Source organism: Jaculus jaculus, chromosome 16 (assembly GCF_020740685.1).
Source record: "Jaculus jaculus isolate mJacJac1 chromosome 16, mJacJac1.mat.Y.cur, whole genome shotgun sequence".
NCBI lineage: Eukaryota > Metazoa > Chordata > Mammalia > Rodentia > Dipodidae > Jaculus > Jaculus jaculus.
Genome location: NC_059117.1, coordinates 42,613,037 through 42,639,775, shown reverse-complemented (window position 1 = coordinate 42,639,775; position 26,739 = coordinate 42,613,037). Strand labels below are relative to the sequence as shown.

Below are 26,739 nucleotides of genomic sequence, written 5' to 3'. Positions count from 1 at the left end.
AATGCCTTAACTGCTAAAGCCATCCCTCCAGCCCCAGGGAGCTGCTTTTGAGAGAGGTATTGTGACCTTGTGATCTTGGAGCAAAGTGGAAGAGCTAGGAAGCTCAAAAGAAACTAGCCCACAGGGGTCAGAGATTTGGGACGAAAAATTATAAGGACCACAGTGAATTTTCGGTGACTACTTGTTCCATGCCTGCCACACAACACTATTCCTCCAGTGATCTTGGAGTTTGACAGGACCTTTAACTTGGCCTCCTTTCACAGATGAAGAAGCCAAGGACTGTTGCAGGTTACAGGGCTGCAGTTCAGCCCCAAATGGGCTGAATCCTGAAGCTTGAGTGTTTTTTACTATGCAACACTAGTGATCAAGGGCATATCTCGAGGATAGGAGCCCATGACATTGTTCAATGCTTCATCAATACTTTAGCATAAGACCAATCTTTGTTCTACCTTTGTAAGTAACCCTGAAATCCGACTATCACCTCTACTGAAGTTTGAACTGACACTTGGCAGGAGTTTCTATGGTTGTCCCAACTAGAAGGCACCTGAAAAAAAAAATGTATGAGATTTTTGCCAATAAGGGGAAGGGAAGAATTGTCTTGGGAGACACAGCTAGGATGATTTTCTACTGTGTGTGTGTGTGTGGGGGGGGGGCGGGGTGTGTGTGCGTGCCATGAGAGGACAACCGTATGGTTTCTATGCTCTTCTTTCTTTAAGAAAGGGTTTCTTGCCACTGCAAGGTAACACCCGTTTAGCTGGCTTGAGAGCCTCAGATTCTCCTGGCTCCACCATCCACTGTCACAAGCTTGTTGGAATCACAGACGCATGTGCCATTTTGCATCCAGCTCTATGTGGCTGCTGGGGAATCAAACACTTCCTGGCAGGCAGGCTTGCGAGCAAGAGCCTTTCACCACTGAGCCCTCTTCCCAGCACCCACAGCTGGGCAGTTCGTGTCATGCAAATGAAGCAATGTATTGTTCTCTCTTAGAATGTCATGTTCCTTCTTCCTCTGTCACATTTATTTTAGGGCATAAGTTTTATCTACCTTTCCATTATGAATAGTTTCATTTGCAGCTATGATTTTGTTATTTATCATCAAAGACTCCTTATAAGAAAAAGATTCCGTTTGTTTTGTTCAGCAATGTATCCCAAAGAGGAGAACAGAACCTGAGTAGGCTCAAAACCATTTATTATTGAGTGAGTGAGTGAATGAACTAGATCCAGTCACAGTAAGACACTGCCCTTGCTCCCTGTGCATACACGTGTGGTGGGGACCCAGGCACACACTACAAGGAGTTGTGCCACCCTAGAACTGAGCACATACTGGGCACTCACTGCTAGCCACTGGGAGGAAGACAACAGACAGCTTAGAAAGGGCCACACAGACCAAGTTTAGCAGGCATCCAGATGGCAGAGGTGGGGGGAGGTCTTAGTGGTCCCTGGTGTGGAACTAAACTTTGCAAATCCTTGCTATAGTCAGGAAAGAAGAGATGAGTTTTGGAAGTAAAAACTCATGTAGTGCCACAGTCTAGAAACACAGGCTACAGTGGTCTGGGCTAAATGTGCTGACCTCACATTTTCACTGGCTGACTCTGTGGCTTGGGTTATGAATCTTATCTGGCTTTGAAAGGCACAAACTTCAAAGTAAGTCCCCATGTTGAGAAATGTGCTTTCTGAGCCCTTGAGAGGGGATTTTGGTCAACAACAGAGTCATGAACCAGGGGTCCACTACTAATTCATTGGCTATATTTAGATATTTCTGGAGGGCTGGAGAGATGGCTTATCAGTTAAACACTTGCCTTCAAAGCCTAAGGACCTGGGTTCGATTTCCCAGTACCTATGTAAGCCAGATGCACAAGGTGGTGCATACATCTGGAATTCATTTGCAGTGGCTAGAGGTCCCAGTGTGCCCATTATCTCTCTCATTCATAAATAAATAAATAAAGCTGGAATGCATTTCTAAGTGTAGATTTATAACAGGGTATTTCCTCTACAACATAATGTTTGAAAACTCTACATAATTAAAATCAGAAATCATTTTCTACTGCAAAGTTTAAGATTAAAAAAACTGCTTTGATTTTATTTATAAATAATGACTGGAATAAAGAATGCAAAAAATATTATGACCAAGGGGGTATTAAAATGTTTATATAAATTTGACATTCCAATCTCAGATATGCATTATGGTCAGGGATATTGGACAGGGAGTATTTATTAATTCTCTAAGTATGAAATAAACAGCAATGAATGTCCTACTCTGGTGATGACCTTGGGGAAGGTGAAGGTTTGCAAGGTTCATTTTGCTGTTTGAAGAGGTACCTGGACTGGCAAGAAATCCCTGTCCCTGTCACTCTGGGAGAAGGACCATCTCACTCAGTCCAGACTCAGTTTTCTGTTTCATACTGAGAGGAGCCCACCTCCTGGGCTTTGCCCATCGCAGACGAGAATGATGTACTGAAATCATGGTTTTAGTTTCATTTCTCATTTATCGCATGCTCAGTAGGCTCCTGAAGATAAAGCCCTCCCAGCAGTCGGAAGTCTTCGGTTTTACAGATGCAGCTCTGTACCAAATGTCACCTGCCTTCTCCCAACTTCAGGCTTTTTCCTCTCTGGGTCTGTGCTGGCTGTTTTCCACTAGGGGGCTCTCCTGAACCTGCCTTCAATATGGAACCTTCCAACCGTCTCCTGTCTGTGGGCCAGGGAAGAATTACTAACATCTACTGAATTGGCCATATAATCTTAGGCTTAAAGGGTTTTAGAAAAAGGACATATTCATTCACTTGCTGAATATCATATTGTACAAAGGCAGTCATTTTTACTTCATCGAGAATATTTATCAACAATTCAACTGTAATTTGCTTTTTAAAAATCCTACAACCCTAGAAATTGTTACCATGGTTATGGGATGCAGAAACAGGAGGGGAGATTCCTAAATATTTGCTCACTGTTTTATTCTATGCAAATCCTGATCATTGGCGACTTTAGTAAATATGTATTCAAGAAAGTGAAAGCGATCTCTGACACTTTTCCCATGGAAATATATATATATACTCCAAGAAGGCTTTCACCATGCATGCACAAGGAAACATTACTTCAAAGGTCATTCTTGTTCTTTTGTTAACAACGTTATTGAGTGTGAAAATCTGCTGGATTCCACACAATGCTTTGGTTCACTCAGTTCGCCTACAACAAGCTTCAAAAGCAGTAGCCCAAGATTCTAAAAAAGATGTTTACTAGAAAAAAAATAGGCACATGAATTCATCTCCTTGGCTGTAAAGGCTGAAAACCTGAAGTGAGTCAATAACACTGAAATTACCAATGTCAAATGACAGTACAAACAGAGCCAACGATAGGATTAGGAGTGGGGAGATGTCTGTCCTCTGTCCTGGACACACTGCAGAAGCTTCTGCACATCCCTTTGATAGTCAAGAAATGCATCAACCGGGCTGGAGAGATGGCTTAGCAGTTAAGGCATTTGCCTGCGAAGCCAAAGGATCATGGTTAGATTCTCCAGGACCCATGTAAGCCAAATGCACAAGGGGCCACATGTGTCCAGAGTTCGTATGCAGTGGCTAGAGGCCTTGGTGTGCAAATTCCCTCTCTCTCTTCCCTCTTTCTCTCAAATAAATAAACAAAATATTTTTTTAAAAAGGAAATTGATCAACCATGCTGCAGTGACTTTCTGGGAGGGGATGACAGTACAGCCCAGATGAAAGCTGAAACATGTGTCCTCTGCTGCCATCACCGGCCCCATATGCCATGCGTGCTTCTGTGTGATGCCGGCCTCTGTGAAAAACACTAATAAGTGTGTTACCAGTTAAACCAAACCAAGCCAGACATTCCTCTCAAAGACGATCTAACCATTTGTTTTGTATGGTTCATTTATTAGTTTTCAGTTAGAATATAAAGTAACGGTTTTCAGTTTCCTTAAACTTGGGGTAGGATGGTCTCAGCAGCCAGGGCACACGCAGTGTGGGTACAGCACGTCTCCCACTTGCTCACATCATCCCGAGGTAGAACACGGGGAGCCTGGGACTAGAAAAGGGCCTGAAACATCCTCAGAAGTCAGTGCGCTGTCCCATCAGGCCAGCACAGTGTTCTCTGTGCTCCATCATGCCCAAAGCGTGCTACCCAAGAACGTAGAGGCACGCTGCGATCCCATAGTCAATTTGAGAACTTCAAATTGCAACTCAGATCCATGAGCAAAAGAAAGGACATGCTAATTTCTTTTCTGAAAGCTCAGTGGCCTAATCCAGGTGTCTACAGGCCATAGGCACAGACCATACTTGCTGCTTCTCTTATCTGGAGATGAAGCAATCAGGGGGATGCAGGCTACCGGTGAGACTGCGCCGCTCCTTACACTTAGAGAAGGTTGTCTCATCCAGAGGTACAACTCTGATGACAGACAGGGCACTCACTACCTCTGTTCCCAAGGTCCCTGAGATCACTTCAGCCTCTTCCCTTCTACCATTCCCAATAGCCACTTCTTCACAAACTTTTGCTGCCTTTTCCTGAGTGATTGCTCTGGAATTGGACTCCTCCTTTTCAGCCCTGTGATGCTGTGATGTTGTAAGGCAAGCCACCCTTACCTGCCTGCTTTTGCCTTCCTCCTCCACACAGCAGCCCGAGTGATCTTTGTATGAGAAATGCCACTTTTCATGTCAACCCTCTACAAAACTGCTCTCTGCCTTCCCCCTATCCCAGAATTCAACTCAAATCCCTTCCCATTGCACAAGGCCCTTTAGCAACCAGCTGAGACTTTCTGTTCCATAGTAGAGCTCACCTCCAGACCCTGGCTTGAATTCATCTCTGCTCTTTTTACACTTGTCTCCTGGAAAACTTCCAAGGAACCATCAGGTGGGGAAAGGCAGATAAAGAACCACATCTGAGTTCCTAGAGCAACGTGCTCACCCTCGAAAGAGCACCTGCCACCCAGATCATGTCACTGCACTGAACAACCTTCAGTGGCTTTCCATCTCACTCAAAGTAGAACGTTCGTGTTGGTGCTCTGCTTGACCATGTTCCCCTGCTCTCCGGTGCTTACCGTAAGTGCAAGCACTGTTCCCCTGCTCTCCGGTGCTTACCGTAAGTGCAAGCACTGTTCCCCTGCTCTCTGGTGCTTACCGTAAGTGCAAGCACTGTTCCCCTGCTCTCCGGTGCTTACCGTAAGTGCAAGCCCTGTTCTGCCGAGTGAGGTCAGAAAGCAGTGCTCTGCTACTGACCACGCGGTTTTCTCTGCTAATTTCTCTCTACTATCTCACCAGCAGTTTCACGAACTCTTTATACATCCATTTTATCACTGAAAATGGCTATGATGTACATTTAAAGATATATTTTTGTCTGAAATCCAGCCCTCCATGTATGTTTAATGCTTTTGAATTAAATCAACTACTCTAGAGTAGTTGAATCTCAAATCCTTGCAACTGTTGGCCCTGTTTATACATGTCTCAAATCTCATTTTTATCCATATTTCTTCATTTGTACTCTTTCTATCCCCAACATTTATTCCCTGGTTTTCAAATAATTTCCTACTGAAAGGACTTAGAAATTAAAATTATCATGGTTGTTAAAGGTAAGAACTGAAAATTTAGCTCACAACCTATTGCCCAACTCCCTTCACAACATGCTGTGGTGGCCCTGCCCTCCACTCTTTACCAAAGCCAGGCACCTAGCCAAAGGACCCAAGGGGGCTTTTAATATTGGTTTCAGTAATCTTATTCTTGAGTAAATATACATTCTCTGTAACCAGAGAATGCAGCATTTTTGCTGCATGTGCTATAGCTGCAGTAGCTTTGGAAATAAGCTGTGTGCAAACCAGACCCCTTTGATGTTGCTACCCCTAGCTTATCTGTTCCCAAAAGGATGCAGATATGGGAAGAGAGCTGCTGTCCTTTAAGGTTGTTGTAAAGCCTTGATTCTCCACATTGTCCCCTCACTTTCTATCCTGGGCCACTCTTAATTCAATTTATCACTTTCTTTTTCAATGATGCCAGCATTCCCAGGATTTTAGACTAAATTTTTAATTATTTTATGAGAAAAGTAGATTTAAAAACATATGTTGGATCTGGAAAGAATAATTTCATAAGTAAGAAAAACACAGAGTTTAGGGAGGAGTACTGAGCATGGCACAAAGATAGTTAAAGTAAAATATAAAGTTTAAACAGCATCTCAGAAATAGATAAAGCTGCATACCTTCTCTTTCTTTTAGATAAAATGTACTTCCAAAAAGAAACATGGCCCCCTTCTTGGCTGATTAATTTGCATATTAATAACAGCACATGATGGTCCTGACCCCAGTTCATTCCAGCCTTCCCCACTCTGTTAGCAGGGTCTCCCCATCCACCCAAGACTGAAGCTCAAAGCTATTCACGATTTCTTCTTCTTTCATATGAAATCATGAAGTTTCCACAGAGACAGGGCTCCTTCTCTCTACTGTGCCTACATTGCGAATTCTGGAGTCTGGAGAAGGGAATTAACAAGGGGGATGGAAACAGTAACAGTAATCAAAAGCAATGGGAAGACATTCACATGTATCAGGCATCCCAAGTACTGAGTGTCTCAACTCATTTCAAGGTCCTTGAAATAAGTCCCAGGCGAGTCTAGCTCTCCTAACACCAAGCTGTCTAGCCTTTTCTGTAATGACCTCACCCAGGAAATGCAAGGCAGGCCTGCTGCTTGGACAACTGCCCTCTGGCCAGGGTAGATGCCCAAGTGGTGTGAGAGCCAGAGCAGGAAGTGAGAGCAGGACAAGGAAAGTGGATCAGAGAAGGAAAAGAAAGGACTGGGGAGGGGGAGGGTTGGCAGAGCTTCAGAGAAGGCAGGGCAAAAGGCGTTCAGTGCTAGGCCTCTGCCAGGGACAGGAAGGACAGCTCAACAACCGACTGAGAACAGCTGGTGAGTGCCTTAAGTGTTGCTGTGGCAAGAAGCACTTCAGATGGAAACTGCGTATAGTAACCCTATGCTGTGAAGATGATACTCTCAGTGGTTATGTACCTGCACCTGAAACTCCCTTGTCAGGTAACCCAGAGCCTCTCCTGTGCCCGCCTTGCCAGTCCACCTCTGTCTTTCCAGAGTTGGGCCTGTGCTCCTCCCATGCCTGCTCCCTGGTGGCAAGGCCTCCTGCTTATGGCTTCCCCTTGCTGACTGTGAAGTAACAGGGCTCGTGAACACTGCTCACATATGAAAGGTGACAATAAATCAGTAAGTGAATAACCAAGAGGGGAAAGACTCAAAAAGTTCGACAAGTTGAAGATGTTTCCAAAGCTGATAATGTAAATGGATTTGGGCTTTTGTTTTCTCTCTCTCTCACACAGTCACTTTGTCTTGGCACGGAGAATATAGCAGAAAGCCTGGACTTTGGATTCTAAAAATAGCAATGACTCAAAGCTCTGCTCAGGGAGAATACCTATGTGCTTCTCATCCATTCCAGAATCTGCCTCCAAGCCTGTCCAGGTTGGGCCCATGGTGTGCAGAACTGGTGCTCTGTAACTCTGTGAGCATCCTTTTATCCCACTCCAGTTCCAGGATCCTTTCTTTTCTGACCTGTACTCAAAGCATCCTTTCTAGGCTTTCAGGAGATTTCCCACCCTGCCCCGCCTTGGAGTCTCCACCGTCCAAACTCTCCCCTTCCTGCTCCTGGCGCTGGATGGGCTGCTAATCACACCTTCACTGTCGGGTAAGGAGGCAGTGTGCTACAGTGAGACGAACCGAGCACCAGCCCGGGTTCTGTAGCTTACCCTTTTGTTCTCAGGGAGTTTTCACTTAAGGAAGCAACCAGGTCCAACTGGCCAATGGCCAAGCGTTCTTGGTAGGTTAAGACCCTGATAAGTCCCATCAGCCATCTATCAGGGGAGACCCCCCTTACTTGTAGTAACCATGTGGGCTCTGGAGTCCCATCATCTTGAATGAGATCTTGGATCTGCTATTTACTAGTGGCAAATGAGGCAACTTACCTGACTTCTTTGGGCCTCCACTTTCTCATCTGTAAACTTTGGAAGAGAGTAACAACTACCACATAAGTTACGGTATGGATTAAATGAGGTAATTCATACAAAAAGTTTAAAACACTGCTTGGCACCTAGTGATTACTCAATAAATGTTAGTTATTAATATCAACTCTCTCTAATAGTTTCCAACATACTCCTACCTTTTCCTGTTGTAAAGCTTGCATTCCCCGAACAAACCCAGTGATTAAAAAAAAAAAACATCCCCGGATGACAGCTGTGTAGCAGGCCTAGGAAATAGTCAAACAGGAAAGAATGGAATGAATTCTGAGTGAGAGAATGGGTGAAGAACTGTGTGATGGTTTTAGTCCGGCGTCCCCCATAATTTTAGGTGTTCAGAATACTAGGTTCCCAAGCTGATGACAATTGGAAACTAAAGCCTCCTGGAGGCAGTATATTGTTGGGGGCAGGCTTATGGGTGTTACAGCCAGTTTCTCTTTGCCAGTGTTTGACACACTCTCCTGTTGCTACGGTACACCTTATGTTGGCCAGGGGGTGATGTCCACCCTCTGCTCATGCCATCATTTTCCCTACCATCATGGAGCTTCCCCCTCTTGAGCCTGTAAGCCAAAATAAACCTCTTTTTTTTTCCCCACAAGCTGATCTTAGTTGAGTGATTTCTGTGAGCAATGAGAACCTGGCTGCAATAGTAAAGTGGTACTGAGGAATGGGATTGCTGCTAGACACCTGACTGTGTGGCTTTGGCCTTTTGGAGCTGATTTTCAAGAGTAATGTGGAAGGAGTTGAACCTTGGTCTAAGAGATGCCTTGCAGTGCTGTATGTACAGCTTGATGGACTATTTTGGTCAGATTTGAAAGACCTGAATGCAGTAAGAACTATGGGCTATGAGGTTTGGTTATGAGGGTGAGAAAGAGCTTTCCTTGGTCTGGGCTAGCAGTTTGTGTGAGGCTTGCTGTTATGCCCGTGTCCTGAGAAGTTGTGCAGGTTGCTTTGTGTAGAAAAGAACTGGTGTGAGCAGAGGGATATGGCACAGAAAAACAAAATCTTTGGGTGAACTTCTGCCTGTTCAGCTGCAACTGAGAGATGACAACTTTTGAGGCTGGGCCGGCTGTCCTGTGCTGGGACAGCGGGAAGAATGTACTTGTTTTTAAGAGGCCTGAGTGCTCAAGGAGTGTCCTGTTCTGCAAAATCTGCTTTATTCCGCCTCCTCCCCCGGATTAACAAATTGGCACCTTACCTGATATTGTAGAGTATAAGAAATGCAGGAAAGAGAGGGTCATTGTGTTTTCAACACAGTCTTGTGTTTTGGAAATGGCCATGGGTACTGTGAAGCAGGTGTGCTGGTTGCCTGCATGGAGATCCCATGGGGCCATTAGGATGAACCATGGAGACCCAGTGCAAATGTCAGGATCATTAGAAGGCTGCCATGGAAAGCTGCTGGCCCAGGATGAAGTTTTCCAGAACTGTGAGTAGCCTAGCTAAAGGGGTGGAATTGGAACTCCAGAGACTTATCACTGGCTATAGTTGTTGGACTTGGAGGTACAGAATTTGGTGTTTGCCCTGTTTAAATCATGTATTTATTGAGTATTTCTTAGCTATGCCCTATGCCATCTTTTGCAGTGTGAATGTTTATTCTGTGGTATTATGTTTTTTTGTTATTATGGCTCAGTTAAAACATCTTGGACTATGGGAATATATGAATGTCATTGGAATTGATAAAAACTATGGGGACTTAAAAAATTTTTTTTTGTTCATTTTTATTTATTTATTTGAGAGTGATAGAGAGAGAAAGGGGCAGATAGAGAGAGAAAGAGAGAGATAGAATGGGCGTGCCACGACCTCCAGCCACTGCAAACGAACTCCAGATGCATGCACCCCCTTGTGCATCTGGGTAACGTGGGTACTGGGGAATCAAGCCTTGAACTGGGGTCCTTAGGCTTCACAGGCAAGTGCTTAACCACTATGCCATCTCTCCAGCCCTGGGGACTTTTAAAGTTGGATGAATGCATTGCATTTTACATCATGTATGATTACCAGTTTATGGGATCCAGGGGTGGAATGTGGTGGTTTGAGTCAGGTGTTCCCCCAAAACTTAGGTGCACTGGATGCTAGGTTCCCCAGCTGATGACAATTGGAAATTAAAACCTCCTGGAGGTGGTGTATTGTTGGGGCGGGCTTATGGGTGTTATAGCCAGTTTCCCCTTGCCAGTGTTTGGCACACTCTCCTGTTGCTATTGTCCACATGATGTTGTCCACCCTCTGCTCATGCCATCATTTTCCCTGCCATCATGGAGCTTCCCCCTCGAGCCTGTAAGCCAAAATAAACCTCTTTTTTCCCACAATCTGCTCTTGGTTGGGTGATTTCTACCAGCAATGCAAACTTGACTGCAACAAACTGGATAATGCTAAGTGTCAAAAGAAGAGTCTGTCTCCTCTGTTCTCCACCTCTAATGAAAACAAAGAGAAACTCCAGCGGAAGGGAAAAATTATCCAAGAAAGACACTGACTTTGATCAAGTTAATAGTGGAGGAAAGGTGTTATCATGTGATTATAATGTTGAATATTCTGGACTCAAAGAGAATAAAATACAATTTTATAATTTTACTTGGTTGTGTAAGAATAGTATTTATACTTCATAATCCTAAAACTAATGTTTATTCATGAATCTCAAGCTTTAGATGCAGTTTAGAGATAATGCAGGAAATAATCAAATATGGTTACCAATATTAGGCACATGTTTTATCTTTAACTGTGAAGAAGTTGATAAGAATTCAGCAATAAATGATAAGAATACTAAATTATAACAAATGAGGCTTTTTCTGGGGATGTAATAGAGTATTACCTGGTTCTGTATTGGCCAATCAATCAGTGTCAACAAAACATAATCAATATCAATAAGACATAATCAAAACATATCAATAATACATAACATAAGGAAGAGGCAAAAATCACATGATCATATTGATGCAGAAAAGGTACCTGACAAACTCCATATCCTTTCATGATAAAAGCTCTTAGCGCACTGGGATGAAAGAAATGCTCATTAACTGGAAAAGGTCATTGCCAAACACGAGAGCTAACACTATATTTAATAATGAAACGTTTCCTCCTATCACCAGGAACAAAGAACGGTTCTCCCCTCTCATTGCTGTTATGTAACAGCATAGCAGTGATCCCAGCAAGTGCAATAAGGTGAGGCAAAAAAATATACAGCATTTGGGCAGGAAAGGAAGGTATAAAAATGGTACCTGTTCATTAGCAACATGGGAACATTTTCTATGTAGAAAACTCTTAGAACTAACAAGTGGATTATCAAGGTCAAAAGATGCAAGGTTACCCCCCTAAACACACACACACACACAAACCCAACCACATTTCTATATGCTAGCAATAAACAACTGGAAATAAAAATTTAAACATGTCTTAAAATACTTGCAAGTACAAAAGTGTTTATGTTTAAATTTAACAGCCACGTATGTAATATAGATCCTAAAAACCACAGAATGTTGAGAAAAGGAAGATCTAAATAGATAGAGAGACTGGTTATGTTCATGAGCTGGAGTACTGGCCACAGAATGCATGCCAGTGTTCCTCACATTGATCTATATCAGTGCAATTCCAATCAAAATCCCAATATGATTTAAAAACAGGTATTGACATGCTGATTCTCAAATCTATACAGAAAGCAAACGAATTAGATAGAATGGAAAAATAACTGGAAACAACTCCAACTTCCTTCAGCAGGTGAAACGAATTAGCTGTGTACATTCTAAGCAACTGGATGATAATGAGAACACAAAAAGAAGGTTGGGGGCTTCCAGGAACTAGAGATGAAGAGGTGTAGCATGAGGGAACTCTTGGGAGTGATGGAACTGAGCTGTATCTTGATGGTGGTGGCTGCATAAATCTGTGCATATGCTGTAATCAGAGAGCTGTCACCCTCCTCTGTGACAATCATAAATAAATATGAAATATTACAAAATGAGAGATGAAGAAAATTGTAGAGGCTCCAACTTCATTTCACAAAACAGAGAGCCAAAGTATATTATCAAATGAGCAAGAGAGGCTTAAGTGGTGTGGTTTGCAGTGTCTCCCACAAGGCTCATGCAGTGAAGGCAAGCAAGGTTCACAGGTAGGAAACTTGGGGAGTGACTGAATGATGAATGCTCTAATAACATGAATGGGCCATTCAATTGATGAGTCTGAATTTGATGGCATTATTGGGAGATGATGGACATGTTAGGAGGTAGGGTCTATATGAAGGAATAGATCTGGGGAGTTTTGCCTTTGAAGGTATTTTGTCCCTGCTTCCTTCCTGTGTCACTCTGCTTCCTTGCCACCATGAAGTAAGCAACTTTGCTCTTTTGCCTGCTTCCCATCATGATTTCTACCTCACCCCAGGATCTGGCAATGCAGCAGACCAACCATGAGCGGAAACCTCTGTAAAGGAGAATCAATGCTTCCTCTGTGAAGTTGTTCATGTCAGGCATTTTGCTATAGTGATGGGAAGCTAACACAAGTGAATTATTTAGACATGATAGTTAACCATAAAAGGAGGCAAAAACTAAAGCCACAGGCAACCCAAGTAAAGAAACTAGAGAGGAAAAGGGAGGGATGATAGAAGAGACCTAAGTTCTCATCTCATAGCAAAGTGTAAATATATGATGCCTTAATATATACATGAAAAAGTGCCCAGTACATTACTTAGAGATTGTAACTCCACACATCTCAACAAACTCACCTCTTCTATTCCAAAGCATGCCCAAAGAGCAGATACCATTAATGTATTCACTTCACTTACCATGCTGTCACTCTGTGTTCACTGCCAACTTTCTGCATGACTTCATTTTTAATCATGAACTCACGCTGACTGGAGATGCCCACTGGGTGACTCACTAAGATGTGGTCTGGGTTCATTTACAGAATGAGGACCATCACAACTCAACTCGCCTTAGCCCAAGTGACCACCCTTGTCTGCTAACTCAGAGTCTCTCTTACTCATCACTTCTTGGTACTAAAGTGCCTACAATATAAGAAAGTCTCAATATTTGGAATAAATATCCCTGACATTTTACTCAAAATGGGAGGCAACCCTGCCAGTCTCATAGTAAAGTCAATGCTCCATACTATGGTGTTCATACTATGGTGCCAACTTTAGTGAACCAGAAGGTACAACTTGCCAAGGAACTGATTAGGACATGTTTTAGTAAGAATAAGCCTCCTGCAGGAAAAACCCTCAGAGAACTATGCGTGCCATGGTATGTCAGAATGATACCCCACTCCCTTTTCAGCACCATATCAGGCTATTCCACCCCCTGCATAGCTGAATTACTGTGAAACACTTCCAGAAGACTCTTCCACAGTCCAGTCTTTCCCTCCTCTCGTTAAGAACTTACAGTGGCTGTAACTGGCTCAAACACACCATCTCCATGAAGTGCTTTCTGGAAACTCTGATGGCTCTAACACATTGATCCTTCCCAGACAACAATAGCACAGTCTTTAAACTGCAAACATTCACAAGACTTCCCCAGCATCTTACATGTGTCTCTCATGTTACATGTGTATCTCATGTGTGTCTGCCAGAAGGCAGGTGCCACTCCTTCCCTGTTGGCTACACAAGTCCAGTGACTGCTGCACACATGAATTCAGCTCACATTGTTTGACTTTACTGATCTATTAAGGACAATATTGTGATCAAAAGTTTTGTACAAAGACAGTCTCAGAATGTTGCTTTTATAGACATATCTATAAAAATAGAAAGCAATACTTGAAATGAGTAGATGAAAAATACAAGGTGGTGTAAATTACTGTGCTAATAGGAGAAAACACAGGAAACAGAGGAAGTAAGGCAAGTTTAAAGCTGCAGTACCTTTTCCCACACATTACCATTTTGTCTATGTATTTACTTAAACCACTACATAAAGTTATATTTCCTTTGTCAGGAAAAGATTCAGTATATCTATAGTTACTAGTTACATGTTCAAAAGGGAAAATATCAATAACTATATTTGCAAGTAAAGAACAAATTCTTCAATTCCTCCTTCATTGCCAAACTGTAGTTATTGCTCTTCCTGACATAAGTATTTGTCAAGCATCTCCTATGGGCAGGGACAAAATCAGAGGGAATATAAAAACTTCTGCAAGTTCCTTCCTGGGGAAGGCTCAGGAATATGCCAGCAGAGTTGAAGCAAGAACTAGAACCTACTCAGCCTACCTCTGAACTCCGATGGCAGTTCTGTAACATAGAAGGGTCACTGCGGAATGGTCTGAGGTTGCAGCTCCAGTGTTATGTTCTCACTGGCTGCTGAGAAGCTTCATGTACATGTCCCCCAGCACCTTAAACATAACACACCCACCACAGACACACCACCTCCACCATAGCGCCATCTATCAACTCTCCTTCCTGGTCAGATCGCCAGTTCCTACCACCCTTCGACTGCTGCCATTTCCTGTGTTCACATACCTTCACTTCTCAGCCTTCGAGGTTTAGGGCAAATATAAGTAGATCTAGTTGTTAGCAATGGGAGCAAGTCACCCTTCAGGTATATAGGTGGAAGTGGGATGGTTGGGAGCATGAATTTAAATGATCTACAAAGGGCACTCTTGAATTCAAAACCTTTTCTTCTCCAGTTAAATGTTCATGTCATTTTTCTGATATTTTTGTCATTTAGAGCCATCCATAGAATTATGTCAAAAGACACTTGCATGGTGCTGTAAGGCTTTCTATCATCTGACCCTGCACATTCGATTTTAGCTGTGTTTGTAAAGTTTCTCATTCCCCACACTGTCCCCTGGCTGGTATAGCAAGGCCAGTTCCCACATGTCCCCTGTGCTTGACGAGGTCTCCCGTGCCAACTTCACATCTTGAAGCAACAATGTCTTCCTAGTCCCCAAGTGGAGGCTGACTCAGAGAGCCCAGCAAAGAGTAACAATTAGCAATTCCCTGCTTCACATTTCTACTAATGTATGCTTATTATACATGAGTAGATTTTAAGAGTTTAGTTAGGAAAAGCAGGAGGACCCTGAGATGCAGAGGTGACATTTCACAGGCACCACTGCTGCTCTCAGAAGCTGGTAGTCTCCTGAAAATTTCTGCAATTTCAGGAGAACTATGTCCCTTTTCAGGGGAATTTACAGTTATCTTTACTTCTAAGTTTCTTCTTTCATTCAGCTTGCCTTTATTCTACTCTGGATAGTCTCGGAAATGTGACATTTCCATCATTATCACCCTCACCCTCACCCTCACCATCACCATCACCAAAGCCAAACCAAACACACACACACACACACACACACATGCGCGCGCGCGCGCACGGCTGAAAGGTTATGGAAAAAAGAAAGCTTTCCATGCCATTCATCATTCCAGCCTCACTCAGAGCACTGGGCACCCTGGCCTCAAATGGCATCTGACCATCGCAACATCAGAGAGCTTCACGTGACCCAGCATCTCTTAGAAACCTCAAACCAGCACTGTGACTTCCCTCTTACTGTCCTCTTCACTGTCACCTCCCTGTGCTTCACCTCTCCAGTGTGCAGCAGATGCTTCTGAACTGAACTGCACCGAACGAGGGACAGAGTAGCTGTCCTTACTGCTGCCTCATTCCCGCCTTCCTTCACATCCCAAGCCTTCCCTCCTCTAGACAGTTCTCCAAAGGCAGGCCTTCCAAGAGCATTCTTCCAAGAGTATTTGGCTGCCAACTACAGTGATAATACATTTCCCTCCCATCTGGACGTGCGTCTGTCTCCCCCAAGTATATTTCCTCAGTCAGAAATTATGCCTCAATCCACCCTCAGGACTCGGCACAATGCTTTATTCACAACAAACTAAAAGAAATCACTAAAATGTGCTCTTTAGTGTAAAAAGTACAGTTTGAATTAAAAAAAATAAAAACAAGGGGACTGGGGAAAGGGCTTAGTGGATATGGCATTTGTCTGTGAAGTCTAAGGACCCAGGTTCGATTCTTCAGGACCCACATAAGCCAGATACACAAGGGGGCACATGTTTGGAGTTCGTATGCAGTGGTGAGAGGCCCTGGTGTGCCCATTCTCTCTTTATCTCTATCTGTCTCTTTCTCTCTCACAAATAAATAAAATATATATTTTTTAAATTAAAACATAAGCCAGGCATGGTGGTGCACACCTTTAATCCCAACACTTGGGAGGCAGAGGTAGGAGGATTGCCATGAGTTTGAGGCCACCCTGAGACTACTTAGTGAATTCCAGGTCAGTCTGAGCTGGAGTGAGACCTGACCTCAAAAAACCAATAATAATAATAATAATAAAAATAAAAACAAATATTTGCCATGAGAATGATAGAAGATGCTTATGGGGACCCACAAGGTGCAAGTAATACAATACTAATGACCCTGCTTGAATAGTTTTAATTAAATCAGGATAGTAAAACCCCTCTCTGGAGAATCCAGGAGCATCTGTTTAACTGGAGGCCACAACTACTGCAGTGAATCCAAACAAAATGCAGGCTTCCGTGCTCTCCATAACGTCCCCAAAGCTCTGCATGCCAATTATGACAAGGAGGGCATTTTGCTTAAATGGAACACACCAGCCATTTGAGGAAGTGAATCGTAATAGAATAAAGGGAAACTATATTTAGTTCACTCCTCTCAACTGTATTTCTGTCTTGCACCTCTTAAAATTAGGCCTGCTGAGGCTGTATGTATTCAGAGTGGTGTGGGCTGATGCAACCATCTCTTTGGCAACTTCAGACCTACCACTGTGCTGTCCTTTCTGTGGGCAGATGGGTGTCAGCCTCTTTGTGGACTCAGTTTCACCCCACACCCTACAGAAGATGGTACACACAGTCTTGCTCTGGGAAAAGTCACATAAAGACCAGGAAGGCACTGGAAGTCACAAGGCTTTCAGGACTAGACTATCAATACAGTTAGGCGTCAGCTGCTTTCAATGTATCAGCTGATTTGTAGTGAGTCTAATTAGGAGCCAAAAATGCTTTTACTGGAAGAAAATATGACCCAACGATCTGAATATAAAGCACTGACTACAGAAGATCAGGACATAAACAATTTTAAGAAATCATATTTTAAAAATCACAAAAATCTTTGGTATATTTTTGTTCATTCTGAGTAACGACACCATCAAAAGAGTGGTTTAAAAATGACAAATCTTATTTATTCAATTATATTCTTAGTGAGCTTATAAAGCAGTAGGTTTCCAAGTGGCTTTTTTCGTACATCCTTAGTTTTGGTTAAACTTTGCTCCACCTCCTCATCTCTCCCATCCCCTGATTAGACCTTTCCACCCACAGTACTCCTCTTCTTTCCCACACATGTGTTCTGTGACGTCATCCTATGCTCTACTATTTGCTACAATGTATTTTTATCTTTCCTTGTGTCTATTTGAGAGCTGAGGCTTACAGACTTCACTGATGTGGGTCTCCTATAAGGGTAGTGCAGTGATGTGCAAAAAAGTATAAACAGAAACAATCAGATGTGAGAGTAATTTATACTTACAATTGGCTGGAAGACTGAGGTTTACTAGTCAAGTGTGAAAGAGTACAAAAAGCATTTGTCCCCCAAACTGTTTATGCCAAACTTAAGCTTTGTACATGAAGTACTCTACCCATCAAACTTTTGTCTAAAAATACATCCAATTTTAAAATCCGCTGATCTGACATGTCAGGCCAAGTATATAAAAACAAATAAAGATATATATTTTTTTGAGGTAGAGTTTCACTCTACCCCAAGCTGGCTTTGGACTCACAGTGCTCCTCCAAACTCAACCTCCTGAGTGCTAGGATTAAAGGTGTATACTACTATGCCAGGGCCAAATACGAATAGTTAAACTAATTAATGAGAGTGGGGGAGGAAGAGAATGGGCATGACAGGGCCTCCTGCCATTGCAAATGAAATCCAGATGCATGTACCTCCTTGTGCATCCAGCTTACATGGGTTCTGGGGAATTGAACCTGGGTCCTTAGGTTTCATGCAAGTGTCTTTACTGCTAAAACATCTCCTGAGTGCAAGAATAATTTTGGAAACCATGTCAGAAGCTAGGTGTAGTGGCATATGCCTTTGATCCCAGCACTCAGGAGGCAGAGGTAGGAGGATTACCATGAGTTTGAGGGCACCCTGAGACCACATAGTGAATTCCATGGGGGTTAACCTGAGCTATAGTGAGACCCTACCTTGAAAAACACCAACAACAAAACCCATGTCAGAATATCTAAGTTGATCATGACCTTGTTTGTGTTTATTTTTTTTTTTTAGTACTGGTGATTGAACCTATGGTCTTGACATTATAGACAAGCACTCTTCCATTGAGCTGTGCTTTCAACCCTTCTTGTATTTTCCATATGAAGACAAGGTCTCAATAAGTTCTGTATTTTTATTTGGTACCTCTGGCCTTTAACTCACTCTATATAACTCCTACCTTAGCCTCCTGGGTAGCTGAGATTATAGTACTGTGCCATCAGACTCAGACTTTTAGAGAGGACTATAAAGGTACTTTTAAAAAGTACTGTATGTTAAATAAATAAAAATAAACTATTTAAAATGGGCTGGAGGGATGGCTTAGTGGTTAATGTATTTGCCTGCAAAGCCAAAGGACCCAGATTCGATTCCCCAGGACCCATGTCAGCCAGATGCACAAGGGGGCACATGTGTCTGGAGTTTGTTTGCAGTGGCTGGAGACCCTGGTATGCCCATTCTCTTTCTTTCTCTCTCTCTCCCTCTTTCTCTGTCAAATATATATATGTATAATTTTTTTTGGTTTTTCAAGGAAGGTCTCACTCTAGTCCAGGTTGACCTGAAATCCACTATGTACTCTCAGGGTAGCCTTGAACTTTCAGCAATCCGCCTACCTCTGCCTCCTGAATGCTGCAATTAAAGGCGTGCACCACCATGCCAGCTAAAAATAAAATATTTTTTAAAGTAATGTAAGAAAAGACTTTTAAAAGTAAAAAGGACACAAAGGTTTCTAATTAAGCATATAGCAAGTTAATGGGGTGGGAGGACTATAACTTTAAAGAAGAAATTAGAGAGCTCCACAATAAGGGAAGGCTGCAAAAAACTGAACAAAGGAGATAGGAGTAACATTTCTATCCCTCTATTGCAGTATTATGAATAAAGAGATAGGTAGTGGGTTTTCAGGGGAGAAAGAAAATCAAGTATGTAAAAGAGACTGTCTAGCTTTACAGCTTTGTTGGCAAACTTACATACAGGGGAAACACAGAAGAGGCATGCTGAGAGAGGTAAGACTACCATATAAAATATAAGATGTCACTCAAGGTGAATTTAGTTGAACAAAATTTTTAATATAAGTATGCCCACATTTTTCCATACTAATATAAAAATAATTATGAGTTGAAATTGAATTTTTTGTTATTAGTTGAAATTTTGATTTAACTGAGTGTTTTGTATTTTTGTTTGCTGGCCAGCAACAGAGATAAAGCAATAGGGGGTGACAGGTAGAGGGAGAAAAGGTGAAGGTGATCAAAAACCAAATTGGGAAGGGAAGGAATAAGAACTCTTGTAAGAAGTGGCTTCTCATCTGCTCTCAAGGTTTGGCAACCTTAGATCTACACTGGGGCCTATGTTGGGGTGAGGGTTAGGGTCTATGTCATGAGGGTTCCAGGGACAACTGTGTTGCACCATTCCAGCAGGTGTCTATTAGGAACACGGAGGTCACAAGGAGAAAGTTGGCAGCTTCTATGTGGCAAGTAAGCAGGGCAAGTTGCTGTATGTTTGCAGAAAGATCATCCTATAATGGATGTTAAAATGATCCAAGATTGCAAGGTATCACCACAATTCTCCCTATGCTTCTAGAAGTAGTAGCTATCCACCCACTGATTCTGAAATGCATTGCTGCTGCAACACACTCAGCACTTAGTCCCCTAGAAGGAAAGGTCTAAATGTGGCCTTGAAGTCAAAGAATGCATTGCTCTGATGCCAGACAAACTATGGCAAAGCTGCACGCAGACTAGAGGCTAGGAACACCCAGTGGCACAGGAGTAAAGATCTAAGACTCAGGTCTACCTCTGTCTGAGAAATACCCATGCCCCAGTAGGCCTTTTCTCAGCAGTTGTGACAGCATCTGAGGGCGCAGAAGCTGGGGCTCCACTATGTGATGGAGTGGCGAGTGGTCACCACACACACCTGTCATGGACTCATGTGTTTGGCCTGGCATGGCATCATAGACAGGGTGGCTTACATAGCAGGAATTCATTTTCTCATAGTCATGGAGGCTAGAAGTCCAAGATCAAGGAAGGTGTCAGCCAGGTTAGCTCCTTCTGAGGGCTCCCTCCTGGGCTTGTGGATGGCTCCCATCTCTCTGGTCTCACTATGGTCCTACCCCTGCGAGAGTCTGGGCCCTGATTTCCTAAAACAGCAGTTTTAGTGGATTAGAGCCTTTCCCAATGGCCTCTTGGCTTTACTATCCTCTTTAAATGTCCTATTTCCAAATACAGTCACAGTTGGAAGTACTGAGGACTAGCACTTCAGCATTTGAATTTGGTGATGTAGGAAGGCAAGTTTTAGCCCGTGACATAGTAGATCTGTGATATGGTGCTGAGGCTACTGCTATTGGGTGCCTCCGGCATTTATCAAAAAGAACTTGGTAATTGTGAATAAGAAACACAGCCCAAGTTAGGTCTGCGGTGGCTCAGCTGGATAGTTCAGTGGGCCTGCACTTTTCAGCTGTAGAACAGGCCCCCTTAGTTTGGCACCTACCTACCTTAAAGAGTGCATCAAAGTCAAACTGGTGTTGAAATTAGTCCATTTCTTTCCATTGAGTGTCTTGTATAATAAAGCATTAATACTGGCAATTAGTGGGAGATGTTAATAATGCACATTGGAATGGCACATCCCATATTTTAGCTTCAGATTTCACATCCATTGGGATTACAGACTGAGTCACAGCTGAAAATCCTTTGAGGAGGTCAGAATAGTGTTCTTTTAAATTTTTGTTTATTTATTTGAGAGGGACAGACAGAGAGAGAAAGAGGCAGAGAGAGAGAGAGAATGGGCACTCTAGGGCCTCCAGCCACTGCAAACGAACTCCAGATGCATGTGGCCCTTTGTGTATCTGGTTAATGTGGGTCCTGGGGAAATCAAGCCTCAAACCGGGGTCCTTAGTCTTCACAAGCAACCGCTAAGCCATCTCTCCAGCCCCAGAATAGTGTTCTATAAATACAGAAAAATTTTTGGAAGGAGTGCATACTTGGTGCAACCTTTTAAATTCTTTTTATGCTGATGCTTCTAGCAGCAGGTGGCTTGGTCATGTGATGTGAACTGTTATGTCACCAAGCAAATGCAAAGGAGGTGCCCTCTTTTGTCATTTGACATGTACTTCTTACGCAGCTCCGCACCCTGACAATGGGCACACAAGTGGCTCATGCTGCTGCTGCTATAAAGGTCTCCTTCCTCAGAGAGTGTCTGTCAATGTGTGAGGAAGACAGGCTGTCAACACATCATCTCAAGTGTAATGGCATTTGAACTTGGCAAGATGCCTAGCAGACATGAGTGTTGCCATGAAATATGAGTTTTGTTTCACAACACACTCACATTAATGCTAAAGCCGGGATCATATTAGTGCAGGAGAAAACAGCATCTACATGCCAATCAGCACCAACAGAGAACACTTTTCCCTGAACTCTGCTAAGAACTTGACATGTTCTTCACTTGCTGCTCATGTCCACATAATGAAATACAAAGCACTTTAATAGAGGACAGAGGTAAAGTGAAGGAAGCGTAAGGAATCCAGCCAACCAAGGCCACACAACTTCCAGAATAAGGACACAGAATCTTTATTAAGAAATCTGATCCACCTTGCTGAACAATGAAGACACACCAGCCATAGAAAGGCCACATGTAACAAGCACTATCAGAGAAGGACACTGTGGTCAGCTCTGTCCCCAGTTCTCCTAAAACTGGCTACCTAGTTTTAGGACATGTCCCACCATCTCTGCTGCGGCTGGGGCCCAGGAAGCAAGGAGACCCTGTCGTCGAAGGAGTCTGCAGGTAGCGCGTGCCACGATTCTGACTAGTCTTTGTTCTCACGGAGCGAGGACTCCGCCTCAGTGCTAAGCATGACGGCGGCGGTGCTGTGGCTCTGTCAAGCATGGATGCTGAGCCTTGCCCTAAAGTTGGCTTCAGACAGTGGCTCACTGGACTAAGTGCTTGTGATAGAGGAATGTCCTAGGTAGAAAGATAAATATCTGAAAATGTCAGAGAGGAGTAAGATTTGGTGGAACAATTTGTGGTAGGCTCCACACAGTCTCCCTGGGGTTCCTAGTGACAAAGATTAGGGATAAGGCCCCATTTTGTAGACAGCTAGTCAGGATTATAGGTCCAAAAAGAATAAGCAGATATCTATTTGTCCTGACAGAGTCAATGAGCATAGAGATTTTATAATGCATCCAGAAAACAGACTCTGGAAATTAACATCTAAAGCAGGCCTGATAGGTCAAAAGGAAAAAACCCTGACTCATGACTCCCAGGGTGTTGGCTGCCCTATTCATAGTAACCCACCACCATCTAACTTAGGAACCTATCAGGAGTCCCTCACACACGCTCAGAGCAAGAAGCCCAATCCACTCGACTTGATACTAATTTACATCTCAAAGGGGAACAAAAGCCCTGAGCCCAGTCTCTAGGTGGCCACTCCCTACTAGCGACCCCTCCTGTCTCAGCTCCAGAGCCTTCCACACTCTGCTTTCTTTTCTAATAAACCTTCCTTTAACCTACTCTTCAGCTGTGTCTGTACTTGTCATTCTTAGTGAGTTGCAAGACAAAAACTCAAGCCACTGGCCTGGGGAGTTTTTGACTGTTGAGTGCTCAGCATTCCAGACCCTACGCTAAGCCTATCCAGAGTCAGGAAAGGCTCCACTGCTCTCTAAACTGGAAACACCAAGAGGGTGGAGAATCCATCTTCAGGGGCCCTAGATTATATACAATGACCTACCTGTCTTATAGACACTACTGAAGGTTAAATATTATGTGCCAAATGGTACAGTTGTATGTTAGAGAATTACTATTCAAGTGCTAATATGAAGGCATGATAGGAAAATCTCCATGGCAATAAGTGACTTTGGAAATATCCCCCTCTTTTCCCCAAACTTGACCTCTGAACCAGAAACTGAGCCATCCCTACTGTGTCTGTCGGAACCCTGAATAGTGCTTCTGTGTTTGTCAGCAGAGAGGAGCAGATGAGGCCCTTAGTAAAATGCACTGATTCCCCTCTCCAAAAGAAAGAGGGCAGCAGACAAACAGCACATAGCAAAATAGTATGTTCATAGAACTTCTGTATCTTTCTAGTTCATCTCACCAAAGAACAAGAGCATGTGTGAGTTTTATAGTCTTCACATGGGTCTCATTTTGATTATTTATTTATTTACGAGAGAGAAAAAGGAGAGAGAGAATGGGTACACCAGGGCCACTAACCACTGTAAACAAACTTCAGACAAATGCACCACCTTTGTGCATCTGCTTTATGTGGGTACTAGTGAATTTAACCCTAGTCCTTAGGCTTGTAGGCAAGTGCCTTAAACACTGGGCAATCTCCCCGGCCCCTTGTTGGTTCTACATATCAGCTTTAATAAGGATGTGGTGTGGCCATGATCCTTTCATCAGCCTTCTTCCCATTAATACTTAAAATCCAGCCTTTAAAGAATACACTTAAGGTTTAACATAGCTTTTTTCTTCAGGCATTACCTAGTAACAAAAAAAGAGGAAAAGAAGGTAGGTCAATAAGGAGAGAGGTAGGAAGGATGGAAGGAACGAAAGAAGGAGGTGAGCAATGCCCAGCTTTCTCCCTTGGGACTGTCCTTCGGGGGCAGGAAAGCTCAAGGTCACACAGAAACAATTGGTGAGGCTGACACGGGACAGCTCAGCTTCTGTGGTCTGTCCAGGACCACCCAACCTTCAGTGCACATGGCCCTGGGCAAGTTCTGCCAAAGTACATCAGGAAGAAACAATAATGAAATTCAGAGTTCACCTGTTTCTAGGTCCATATTTGACTACTGCTCTTATTCAAGCCAAAGACATGCCTGGCACAGTCACTTTCATGCTTTAAACACAAAGCTCTGTTATCTGTTTGGCTATAGTGTTGGGGAGGGAGCAGAACCGAGCCGCCTTGGTAGGGAGGTGCAGCATAGTTCTTTTACCCGGATGAAGGGCACGGATAAATTATTTAACTGAAAAGAATTGGTTAACAAAGAAATTAGAGGTTAGGCTAAAGTGACAAACCCAAGAAGATAAGGATGAACTGATGTGTGAGTTTGCATGACTGAGAAATTAACAGGATAGAAAATGGTGTGTAGGAGACAATTCATAGAAAAATCCAAAATATTGTTCTGATGATTCTTGGTACTTAAATAACTTTTTAAGTACTATCTTGAGTTAAATTTCCTTGAAAACTGTTACCAGGTATCTCTTTGTTCTAGAATATGCATTGATCTATGCAAAAATCTTTTACAAACAACATCAGGACCCTTTAACCCTTGATGATTATCCCATAGATTTCAACAATTACATGCAGCATATGTATATCTATCCGTATACTACATACACTGATTTATATGCAATGACAACTTACAGTACCACATGTTCATGTATGTTTTAAGTCCTAACACACCCTTTCTCAGCAGCTATGTCTATGTGTTCATGCCCAAAGTTTGCATCTCAGAGTTGGCCTTCCCACTCACCAGTCACAAGGGGTATTTAGCCTGAGAGAAAATGTTGAAGGTGAAAAATTTTCCACATTGAGTGACCTTGGTCTTAAAGAGTTGTGTTTTCAAAATTACGTCAAGGTACTCTGTGCTTTGTATGGGGAGAAAATGCCAGGAGATGTCCTTGGACCAGGGCAGAGAACAGTAAATGCAACAGTTTCCCAAAACAGTGTTTCTTATCTGGTATTCACCTGTCTCAAGGTCCATTTGAATAAACAATAGTGAGGGAGGTTATAATAGTGAGCCCTTAGCTTCTCTGTCAGTCCAGCTCATTCTTAGGAAGAAAATCTTAAACCATTTCCCTATATTTAACTTAGTGGTTAGAGGTGATCCTTCAACATAGGGAAGGCAGGCTGTGTGGGGGAGTCAGGAACAAACCAGTGACAACCAATTTCAAGTAGGCTACTGATACAGGTGTTGCTTTATAACATTAAACAGTATCTAACATTTGATCCCTTCTGCATTAGTGAAAGCATTTTATATCAGCTTCATGATTCTGCCAAGTCAGTAACATTTTGCACTGAGAGTTTTTGATGTCTACTAAGGTTTTCTTAGTTATGGAAAATTATTAATATATACAAATGGTCAGAAGTATAATGACTTCCAGGACCCACCATTCAGCTTCACTAGTTACCATCTCATAGCTAATCTCATGCTTCAATCCACTTTCCCCCTCCAATTTGCTTGCATAACACTCACTACCTTCCACAAATAGTTCAGTGTTTATTATATAAAAAAGAACTCTTAGGGCTGGAGGGATGGTTTAGCAGTTAAGGTGTTTGCCTGCAAAGCCAAAGCACCTTGGTTTGATTCTCCAGGATCCACATTAGCCAGATGCACAAGGGGGCACATGTGTCTGGAATTCATCTGCAGTGGCTGGAGGCCCTGGCATGTCCATTCTCTCGCTTTCTCTCTCCCTCTTTCTCTCTGTCAAATAAATAAATAAAAATAAAAATATTAAGAAAAGAACTCTTCAATATATGACAATATTTTTAGAGGATGGGGGAAGGCTCAGTGGATAAATACTTTCTATGCAAAGTGTGAGGAACAGAGTTTGAATCACTACCACCCATAAAATGCCAGGTGGGTGTGGTGGCCCACCCAGCACTCCAGAGGATAAAACATGGTGGGAGGCAATATGACTAACCAGACGAATTGAAATGGCAAGCTCTGGATTCCAGGAAGACCACACCATAGTAAATAAAGTGGACAGTGATTGAGGAAGACACCTAACATTAACCTGTGCCTCCATACATGTGTGCCCATATGAATGTTAATACACATGTACATATGCAAACATACCATACACATGCAACAAGTATATGTATGTATATATCAATGCTTTTAAATAAAATAAACTAGAAGTGACCATAAAATTAATTACTTTACACCAACGAATACAAAGAAAGTATCCCACCGTGTTTGAATTTCCCTGTCAGTAGAGTACAAATGACTGCTTGGCTCAGGCAGAGAGCCCAAGCCCCAGCATCTGCGTCTCGGCTGGGGCTGGGCCGGGACCCGGCAGTTCCCACACTTCCGTGGCTGCCGGGCCTTCCTGAGGGCCGCGAGGCCCTGCCTTATCGGCCTTTCTGCCGCTTCTGCCCAGACTGCCTGCCAAAGGAGAAACAAGGGCAGCTGTGGAAACAAAGCCTCCTGTGATGTTTAGACTACCTGCACCATGCTGCCGTTTCACTGGAGCAGAGTGAAGAAGACGCCCTCACCTGAGCCCTCACCTCGACTGGGACACGCCCCTGGCGAGGGCCAGATGGCCTGAGGGTGAGGCTGGTGGCTCCTTCTACACCAGGCGACGCGTCCTAGGAAATGGCAGTGACTCCCAGTAACAGGGAGGAAACTGAAGCTCGGGGTGTGAGGTAGTTCACCCGATTTCACACAGCTTGGAAATAGTACCTGGGACTCAGTTTTTCATCCAAGTCTAAAACTCATGTTTTTGTTTTGCCCACGCCAGGCTGTGTGATTCCTCCGAAACCACCAGCACCGGCGCCACAAACGGCCGAGCAGAAGGCGGAAGGCCAGGCCGCCGTTCTCAGCACCCCACGTGGTCGCGCGGAGTCCCTCT

At 43.2% G+C, this 26,739-nt stretch overlaps 1 protein-coding gene across 2 annotated transcripts in view; it reads right to left on the bottom strand.

Annotated features, from left to right (window-relative positions):
- Positions 1–26,739, bottom strand: part of Wipf3 (WAS/WASL interacting protein family member 3) — a 110,014-nt gene that overhangs the window by 46,833 nt on the left and 36,442 nt on the right. The window lies entirely within an intron of this gene.